Genomic DNA, 11,466 nt, shown 5'->3' on the forward strand with positions numbered 1-11,466 from the left:
AACATGAACAGTACGTTTTCAGTTTTTTTTTTTTAGAATGGAAATTTTTATGCGTACAGCGCATTATACGAATCCAATTTATTTATACGCCAACATTGGAAAACAGATCTTTTTTTCCGTGATTTTCATGGTAATTTTGGTTTACGTATAATATTTTATAAAATTATCTGTTAAGCTGGGAGCTTAAACAATAGATATAGTTAATGTACACACTCTGTGCGATATTAGATGGGAATTGAAAAATTGACATGTAAGAGTTAATTAATCCGTATCGCGATCCGTAACGCATCTTGTTATATAATATGTAGCATATCGCGTTTGTATTTTTCAAAACTCGGAAAGCTAATCATCCGATATAATCAAATCGTACGGACCACCGTAACGATACTAGTTCAACTGCAGATAATAATTAAAGTCTAAATTGGTATTGGAAAACTAATATCACGGTTCGATCGGTGCATACAAAACGAAACTGCTCTGTGGTTAATCCAACGTCTTCAAATTGTGACAAATAATCATTACGTTTTAATAATCATTTTATTTTAGCGCTATGATCTCTGTTAGCGCGACAGAATAATTATCTTTACAATCACGGAAGAATACTTGGCAAGCACAAAAATTTTGCTAAATGTATAGATTCCTATTAAAGAGCAGGAACGTCGAGAAAACTGGCTGAAGAATCGATAAAAGTTAAGAAAGCTGGTACGGTTTATCTAAGAAAATGAAACGCAAGTGCTTTTCAAAGAAATATTTTGCGGATCTCTTTCGTTTCACTAACATTTCGTAAGTCCAAGTAAGTAGGATTTATACGAGATTACGTTTTAGCTGACCAAAAACGGATTTGACGAAATTGAAATACGACGACGCTCGAATATTTCAGAAAAAAGCAACTCTATGGACGACATTGATTACTCGTATCTGTACCATTACCGATTCCAGCAATGCGCCGATTTGTCTTTGAAACTCGTTGTTGGCATCGACGCTTTCGCAACATCGACTCAAATTTCGTCAATTTTACAGTGTTCTCGTTTTAGCAGAACTCTGATCGTTGTCTGAAAGGCATGGATGCATAGATGCCACGACGACGCGTGGCATACATAAATTGCCCAAGTTTGTTCGATTCTGGTTTCAGTAGTTTGACTTATTACATTACGTTACATTACTCACGATCAACGACACATGTACGTACAACGTACGTACATGCACGTAATGTATGTAAAGAGAGTAGTAACTAGCTTTGAAAGAAAAGTAACTAACTTGTGACGCGAGGTTTATTTTACGCGAGCAAGTGCAACGAGATAAATTAAATTGAAATTTCTAAAAATAGAACCAACCGACGAGGCATTTAATCGAACGATCAAGTGTTGGAGAATCCTCATTAGCGATAAATGGACGGCGTGACATCGTCCGATGTATAATAGTTACTATTTGATATCCTATTCCCTACACGGCATAACTTGATATTGGCCGGTTCACCGCTATTACGCGGTTCGACTATTAGGGCTTTCGTCCTCGATTATTCTCTAGGCCGTTACAATTTCGATTCTCGTCTTCATCGTCTCTATCGATCCTCTCTCAAGCAGGAAACACGGTCACCGGATTCCCCGTTCAGTCGATCACCGTTCACGCTTTTCGAATGGCCACGTTACACGTTAACAGCCGATCGAAAGAGACCATTTCATTCGTCGTTCGAGCCTCGGCATTTCCCTCGAATCTAGACGATTCAATCGATTCGAATCAATTTCAGTCGAGGCGTCTTCTTGAGTTTAATCGTTAAGCAACGGTCTTGTTCGTACGCACGTTGGATTAGCCAATAAGTTAATTTCACAGCATAGAACTTTGTTTTCGCTCAAATAAGAGCTATTTGACACGTTATTACGATCCATACAGACCGCACGTGAAACTGTACGTTTCGTATCAATTTTCTTTGCTCCACGTACCCGATTTTGAATTATATCTTTTGAACGATAACTCCTCGCCACTGTAATTAACTTGAGAAACGAGAAAATGAAAAAAAGGAGAGAAGGAGGGTTGCAGAGCGCGTGAAACTGTACGAAAGATTGTACGTTCTGGTAGAATTACACGAACAAGCTCTTGGTAAGATGAATAGCCGTACGAGATATGAGTTAATGTTGCAAGAAATTTCTACACCCGCCTACGCCGTCCATAGGGGTTGATAAATATGCTATGCAAAGGCGTTTAACCGCAGAAACCGCAGCTATTTCCCTTTGCGTGGCTTCCTTCGTAAAAGCCCGAGCGCTTTATCCCTACTTGCTACTAAACGACAAAAACACCTTCCTTTCGATTTTGTTGCAATTTCTTTCTTCCATCCTTCCTTCCCGTCAACTAAACAGTTTCGATCGCTTTGTCTCTTGTTCTTTGCCGCTTCCTGTTTAAAGCAAATTAATCAACATTTGCAATAAACATTGCAAAAATATTCAAATGTTCGATCGAAATCGCGTTTCAAAGATAAAATTCGTTCGAGTTCAATCCCCTTAACTTGAAACAGGATATACGTCGTATTAGCGATACTACTACGATATAATTGACACTCGGTTTTACGTGAACCTTACATGTATGAACCTACATACGATATCGCGAATCTTTCGATACTCGAACTTGTTATTTGATGTAACAGGATATTAATTTAACGATGTTGGTAATGCATGCACTGCGAAACCGTCATCTTGACTTTAATCGCGTGAATCGTTATTTTCACGAGATAGTATCAAGTAGCCCGTAAAATCACATTGAAACCCGATTATGCGGTAATTAACGTCCGACACAGTTTGAGCTAATTGCATTCATGTCCAAGGACTCGTTCAGATTCATCTTTGCACATTGACATTCTCTTTTGAAGTATCTTCGTTCAATCGTAAGAAATGAGAAAAAAAAAAGAAAAAAAGAACGACCGGAAGATATCACAATAACCGTAATTACGTTCCGCGTGTAGTGCACACGACTGATCCCTCGTCCATCTGTTCTCCGTGTGGGAAATTCAATAGCACTTTAGAAAGTTTGTACCCAATAGGGGTAAAACTCTACCACCGAGAAAGAAAATTGGGATGATTTCTTCAAATTGCGACGTTCATAAAACGCTGGCTGATGACTGTTCTTTCATTGGGTCTCGTTGGGAGGAGCAGATTGCTTTAGTCGCAGGCCAAGTTTTCTGATGGCAGGTGAATAAATGATGAAATTACGTCACACTGTGTGTGGCGAGCTCGTGGCGAGATCACAGCATTTTCCTCGCGTACTATAGCCGCGAAGCAATCGGGCAACAGGTAGAATAATACATTACTTACGTGGCTACTACCCCTGCGACCTAACCATGCCAAAATCGCTAGTTGTGCCGTATTACCAAACTGCGTCCGCCGTTGAACTTGCGGCCCAACGTGGAACCGATGCCAACCAAGCGATACAGGATAACCGGTGAAACGATAATAGCGATCGCCACGTTATCATCGTGATAATCGGCCAACCAATCGAGTGCCAGTAATTAAACTCGAAAGACTAGATTTTCCATGATCTCGAATCTGCGCGCAACACGTGTTCATCGTTTTCTGGCTCAACCATGAATCTCGACTATTTTCTATTTTCCCATCTCTATTTATTCGAAACGTAAATACGCGTGTACGTAGGTACACGTAGATATATTTGTTTCGAACACGCATGCATCACGAGAATGTTCATTTTGTTATTTAGTTTTTTTTTTTTCTTTTTAATAATACTTCAAGTTGGAACAGTTAGAACTTTCGAATCTGTATAGTTTACACGCGAATGGAATACGACGAATTATCACTCTACTCTACTCAAGTACAACTCGTATGCCTACGTATCCTTGAACAGTTGCGAATTATTATTGTGTTTTGATGTAAAAAAAAAAAATTATTATGAGTCATATCGATTTGCTGTAAATTAGTTTGTTAATGGACACTGACATCTGGCCAGTATAATGATCTTAGCGTAAAAAGGAATACCATTAAAAAATATAAATTACCTGAAATTAGTTTAGGATATTTAAAACTTGCTTTCGATACGTTGCTTTACACAAAGGAATTTTTCTTTCTTCTCGAGTAATGAATTTTCGATATTTACACACTGTGGAAATTACATATATTCTCCACACTGATTCAAAACTTTCGTAATTTACAGTATTTAATTTCGGAACATACAGTTTCACAAACATAGGTGCGTAATTGCTTTTAATAATGACACAGTAGGGATAACACGTACAGAAGTTTATAATTAACAAAAGTACAAACTATCCAACATTCGCAGGGGATAATAAACAAATTTGAGGATTGTAAAGTTTTAATGAAGCTTGCAAGCTTGCAATGAAGCATCGTAACGAAAAGTGATAACGAAACGCAAATGTCGTTAAAACGGTACAACAGCGATTATTCGAATTAATGAAATATTAACAATAGCTTTCTCAACAATAAATATCACCAGCAAATTCACCGTGGTGATTATACTTGTATCACATACGTTTTCTACTTATTCTTCTTTAAGGTACAATGAAATTCTTTTCTAATTAGTTTTTAGAAATATATTTCTAAAGTTTTATTCATATTCATCTTACTGTGTATGACTTATGCACAATAGTATGTGTGTGTATATATATATATATGCATGCATGTATATAGTTATAATATAACTACATATAATTTTACGTAAATATATATATATATATATTGTAAATATATATATATTGTTTTCCAATTTAAAAAATCTAGGTAGGTTTTTGCGACTGGCTGTAAATCTTTCTAATAAAAATCAGTTATCGAAATGACAAACGACGGTACAAATGTTTGCTTTTGTTACAAACATTTGTTCGTCCAAGCCTATTTGTTCGAGTCTATTTCCCTTAATAAATATTTACATTTAATCCCAATTGATTTTCTCTTCCCGTTATCACATACTTTGGACTTTTTTTTCGCTTCTCCGTTTCCGAGTAACCGAAAATTCATTTATCGAAAACGATTTGCATTTTTATTGTTTCGGATAATGAATTCTCCATTATCATTTCAAAATCGAACGGTTATCCCCCCCGTTTTCTAGTGGTCAAAGTTTACGCGTGTAATTGCCAACGTGGATACTAGGGACGATGTATCAAACTCGTTAAATCCCTCTATTAACTACATCTACGCTCTACAATCGCGAGCAAACGAATGTTTCGACTGTTTCCTTCCTCGTAGAAGAATTGTTTGAGAGAGATGGTAAAGTTTTCTTTTTTTCCTTTTTTTTTTTATAAATACGTATGTAGGTATTAATATGTTGATTTACACAATATGTAAATATGTATATTCGTGCTTTAACGGATTCTCGTCGATCAATTATAAAACTGATTTCTCGTCTCTTTGTCTCTCTCTTTTTCGACGATCCGACAAGCTTTAATATGAATTTTAATAACACTCCGATTACACGGTCAAGTTCCACGTCAATAAAAGAGAAAGGAAAACATTGGCCAATGTAAATCATTGGCCACAACGATCTTTTCGCTCGAAAATGATGCGACAGTTTATGTTTGATAAATGAAAAAGACAATAAAAGATGAAATTGACATGTACAGTTGAAGAAAAACAGAACGTTCGTTTCTGTTAACAGTTGAAGCAATAATCGTCGTCAACTTGTTTGTTGGCCGCTTTCGAAAGAAAAGCTCTCGTTAGTGTCGACGTCTGCATATTTTACTTTGTCGTCACGGTGATTTCCCAGACTGACTTTGTCGCAGAAAGTCTGGTAAAAGTGAAATAACGATGATAATAAGTAAGTATAACAAGTTGGAAGAAATTCTGACGATTTCGGTTAGTTATTTCCAAGTATAATTGGTACGTCGTGTCACGTCGTGTCGCGTCGGATGACACTGAAATTGACGCCAGGCTAAAGAACAAAGGGATGAAAGTTGTAGCGCGCACATCCATCTATATATATATATATATATATATGTATGTATGTATGTATGTATAGATCAGAGTGATAAAGGAAGTTGGAATCGTAAGAAGAATGCTCGTGAAAACTTTTAGCATTCTCGAGGAAATCAGAGTTCCTAACGAGAGAGCCGCTCAGTCCACTGTCATTTCAGAACGAATGTAGGTCAAACCGATTGGCACTTTTCCAGCTAGCGAGCCGGACTTGTGCACTCACCTTGTTCAAGTGCTGACGATCGTGATTTCCCTTTCGCCAAAGACGTGGCCGTAATATTTCAAACTTCCGGATACCTCTCTTATCAGCGTGCACATGTGAAAGAAGAACCGATTCACGCCTTCCTATCTATCTCTCCTCCTCTCCTTTTCCGTCCATTCTGCATAGAAAGAGAGAAAGTGAACGCGAACGCGCGAACAGATGGAGCGTTTCGAACCGGGACAGGCCGATTTTAATAAAATCTATCCAGGAAATGGATAGACCTCTCCGAAACCACGTCTGACACTTGCATTTTCTTTATGGCTATCCCTAAAGTGGACCAAGTTAGAACCATATTTTTCCGATACAAGTGGAAATTTATCTGCGTAGGGACATGTACGGTATTTTTGCGTTTTATGGACCGTACGATCCTATACTTTACTCGAACGTTTTTCGTACTTTTTTTTATGGATTATTGCACGAAGAAAATATTACCGCGTGAAAATGCAACATTTATAAAGTGTACGTGCGTAGCTGTATGTACACGTGGCTTATGAAACGAGTAGAATGGAATATACACCGAACGTAAAACGGTAATCACGATGTTACGAGACAAACAGACAAAAGAAAAGTGTCCGATAGATCGATAAAAAGAAGAAGGATAACCGACAGAAATATAAGTAGAAAGAGAAGATTTTTTAGGACAGCTGACGGTACCAATTTAGTTATTAGTTAATAACAAAGGGAGAAACTTTGAAGGAAAATGGCTGGTAGGAAAAATTCTGCGTGTGGCCGTGTAATAAACGACGGTAGATGTTATTGATGTTCAACCTAAACCTGGACATATGCCAAAGTTGGATTACTTTATAGCCATTTTTCTTGCCTGACGGTTTTTAATTTTTCTGCTACAGGATACGCAGCGATCTTTACCGCGGTGTTATATTTTTAACACGACAGCAGCGTCCGCACGTTCGACAGAAATCCGATAGTTCCTCTTCACGATATCGATGAAGAAAAAAAATTTTATTTTTTAAATATTACGCGTTAACGATAATACAGCAATTGAAAATGAATAACGAACGTTGGGATAACTATCGATATACGTTATTAACGTATGTCCGTACATTCAAATATCACAAGACACCAATGGTCAAACATTTGAAGTCAGCGTGTCTGTGGATGATAAATCGAGTAGAAAACGTCTGTATAAAGTAAGCTAATATTTTCCTCTGTACCTAATCAGTTTCCACCATAACCATTTCCAGGTGATTAAGTATCGGGCGGACATTTCCTAGGAAACATCATTCCTAAAAAATTTCATCGAAAAACATAACTTGCAATCACCTGTAACAATTCACCTTTTACCAAGCAGCGGCTGTTTTAAAAATTGCTCGAGATGCTGTTCAACATTTTTTTTTAAAAATACGTCTGATTGTGAGTAACTAAACGCCTGGAAATTGTTACGCGTAGACTGACACATTTGCTAAAACGTAGTGTCGCGAGTTATCGTGACTGCTAAAGCGACACGCGCTGCCTGCATTCAGAGAACCTAACAAGCTACGATTGTGGACAATAGCGTTCTGAAATTTTAGTCATTTCCGCGCAACACGTTGCAACGTTGCCCAATCTATCCATCAAACAGGTAATGGGAAATTCGGTTAACAAGTTTCTCTTTAACGTGTTCCCTGCCAAGCCAATTTTCATTCATCGTCGTGATTTTATCCTCGATTAATTATTAGATATATAAGCGTAAAGTGCGTGAAAATAACTTATCTCTTTTCTTCTTTTCCAACGATTAATAACATAAATGAAAAAATTGATCAAACTGATACAGCCAACTTCTTCTTTGGTATAATACTTTATATCGCGAGTGATATTTGGCGCGATAACTCTGGTACGTAATTCAACGATGTGTCGGTTCGTGACGTTCGAACTGGTACAGAGTAGATCGAGTGTAAAGTAGAGAGGAAAAGGGGTGGTCTGATTTGGAAAATCGTTGCGTCGTCCGTTCGAACCTCGCGTGGGCCCGAGTAAGAGAAAATGGAAAGGAGTGGCGATAATTGAATCGGTGGTGGAAAAGCGTGTAGGTGCGCGAGAATGAAAAATCGGCGGTGCTTTGATCGAGTGTCGCGTCGATGGGCGTGCGGACGTTGAGGAAAAAGAGAACGAGAGTTGCGGTGGCGCTGGTTGCGAGCAAAACGAGCTGGTCGCGGTAAATGTCTATGACAGATAGGCAATTTAAGTTGCGCGACGGATCCAGATAAGCGTCTTTGTCGATGGGACGGACGCGAATTCATTCGTCATCGAGGACAATGCGTCGTCCTACAGGTAAAAAAAAAAAAAAAGAAAATGGTTTTTTACCTTTGGCCCTCGACACGCATTTGCTGTTGTCCGTTTCACGAAGGCATCAATCGAGTCGCCTGCAAGATTTTTTTCCCGACAAAGTCCCCCTCCCCCAATACGTTGTATATGAATATTTATCGCAAACGGAAGAATCAACTTTCAAATGAGCCAACTGCATTTTAATGAAAATTCATAGATTCCATGGGCCTCGATATATTGGAATATACGATTGAATTTCGCGTGTCTATATATTTTCACGAAAGTTGCCGAGATCGAAACAGCCCGCAATCTAAATATAATCGAGACCATTCGGTATTCGTGGCTCGGTTTTCAGTAAATTGAAAGGATTCCAACAATAAAGAGGAGGAGATACACCTTTCCCGAGATACGATAGATAGGTACCGGCACGGTATATGTATGTACGTGGGCTGTTTCAAGAATAATGACTCTGCTTGTTTCGTATCTTGGGTCGTTTGTCTTGCTAAACTTTTCACTATGTATTTTTATTGCATTCGAGCGATACGGACTTTTACGTATTTACGTATAGATAGGATTTTAACTCCATAAATGTATATTTTAATTTTATCGAATTGAATTTATATTTATATTCGAGATTGAGGATTCAGTTATATATAAATTGAATTTAGTTACATGTACGTACGTGTTTGTTACACAACGACGTACGATACATAACGTTGCACTTACTTCGTGGCTGTATTGGCCGTACTGTGTAGAGTTTGGCTTCTCGGTATATACTCAGTAATGCGTGTAATGTCACAACACTGGATTGTGAACTTTACGGAAAATTTTAGAAATTCAGATTGAAAGGTACAGCGATTCTTGAAACTTGTAATGTAAAACTTCATCGACGACGACGACGACGACGACGACGACGACGACGACGACGACGATTACTCGATGAAAGTTACACCGTTTCTGTACGTGTTGAAAATTCTACCGCTTCTCGTACGTCGTGAAAACTATATACCGTTTCTGGTGCGCGACCGCCCGCGAGCCTGTTTTTATTAGAACGAGCTAGTTCAATCTAGCCAATCAGGTTCAAAAGACGAGCTGTTTAATTGCTCTGCTGTAGGTCATCTAAAAACGGTGAAATTAAAGCGTCGATAAAACGACTGATGCCAACCATTTTTAGATATACGGCAACAAACGTAACAGGCTCGCGACCGGGTCAGCGACCGTCTTGACCTACGCGATTCTTTTGAGCCCAGATTTAGTAAACATTAAAAAGCGGAAAACATTCAAAGAAACGTTTAACGAAAATGTAAGCTAAACCACGATCCAGCGCGTGTACATTGAAACACGCGTATAAATAAATACCTATTTGGCAAAACGATTCATTGCGAATTGCAATTGTTGCGACAAATTCAATTACCACCGATTCTCGTTGCTAAAAATTGAAGAACATTGCCTGTACCGTTGGTCGGCGATACTCTTGAGAGTCCCTCGACAGAGAGGAGAGAAAGCGCTCTCTATTCGACAACGTCGACGCAACGCCAGGGAAATACCTACACACATACATACATACATACATACATACATACATACTTGTTGTTTCTTTTCTTTGAGAATCTCGCGGGTTATCTGGTTGCATTTTATTCGAACCGGTTGCATCGGCGGGATGCGCCACTTTCTCGATTCGCACAAGGATCGATGCAATCTTCCCGACTGTGTAAAAAGATCTCACGTAAAGGACTCGCGGTGCGTCTTTCTCTTTCTCTCTCTCTCTCTCTCTCTCTCTCTCTCTCTCTCTCTCTCTCTCTCTCTCTCTCCCTTTCCGTTTCCTTTCCTTCTTTTCTCTCCTTTTTGCGCAAGGGAGGAGAAATCTCACGTGAAAATGTCGTGACCTGTTTCGCCAGTGCCGTTTCACCGAGCTTGCCGGCCGATTCCAGATCCAAAGTGAACAATTTCATCGTAGCGGTGGAGTTCTCTCCGAGTTAGATACGTACCAACAGTCAGTTAGGTTTCATACCAATTTCAACTCTTTATGCAAATGCAATCGACTCTTCTTTAATTGCACACGCCGAGCAAACTAAACCGACCGCCTATTTTAACCTTTTAATCGGCGACACGTTTGCTAGAACGTGTTTCGAGCGTTTATAAATTCAACGTATAATACTTTCTTCCGATTAAACAGTTGTACGTACACCGCTTACCACGATATCTCGAATTTTCCCTGCAAATACGTATATCTACGGCCAGTAAATTCGACCAAGATTTCTCTCCTTTTCGTGCACTGTGTGCGCAGTTTCGGATATTTATTTATTTCGTGCTTTCTCAAACATTTCTCTCTCGCGGATCTCGCGTTTCGTTTCTTATTAATCTAGTCGATATCTTACCATCATCCACGTGTAACGTAAGGGGAAGCTTAAAGCGAAACGGAAGTTTTGTTAACGATGGCTAAAATCTTTCTCGAGAGATTGTCGAGACGGAGCTGCTTCTCCCTCTAACGCGACAGGTATCATTTCCTAAATTTCTTCAACGAAGAATAAAATATCTCCGGCCACGGAATTTTTTACAAGAGAGCAAAATAACCAAGCTTTGGACGAAACTTTGCACAAAGATAAAAATTCCTTAAACTGGCAAAACATTCCTTTCGAACATACGTCGAGCATTATCTATGTGTAATTCTACTGTAGTTGCGAGTAGCATCTGCTGCTGCTGCTGCGACAAAAGTTTACGAAAAAGCCACGCGTGGCTTTTTACGTCATTCTAAAAAGTATATACAACGAAGCGTACAAGTATTTATACTTTTCACAATACGACAAGGACATAATTAGAGGAATCTGAAATTATTTTGTTATTCGAGGTACAGCTCATCTTTCCGTTCTTTAATCGTTCAATTACGAGAAGCTTCAAAGTTTCCCTGAAATTTTATCGTGAGAATATACGTGTAATAAATATGAAAGCAAGATGAATTTACAATAATATATGTTTAACGTCGAACATTTCAAAAACAAATTGCAAACTCGATCGACAAAACTG

This window comes from Frieseomelitta varia, unplaced genomic scaffold (genome assembly GCF_011392965.1).
Source record: "Frieseomelitta varia isolate USP_RPSP 00005682 unplaced genomic scaffold, Fvar_1.2 scaffold_239, whole genome shotgun sequence".
NCBI lineage: Eukaryota > Metazoa > Arthropoda > Insecta > Hymenoptera > Apidae > Frieseomelitta > Frieseomelitta varia.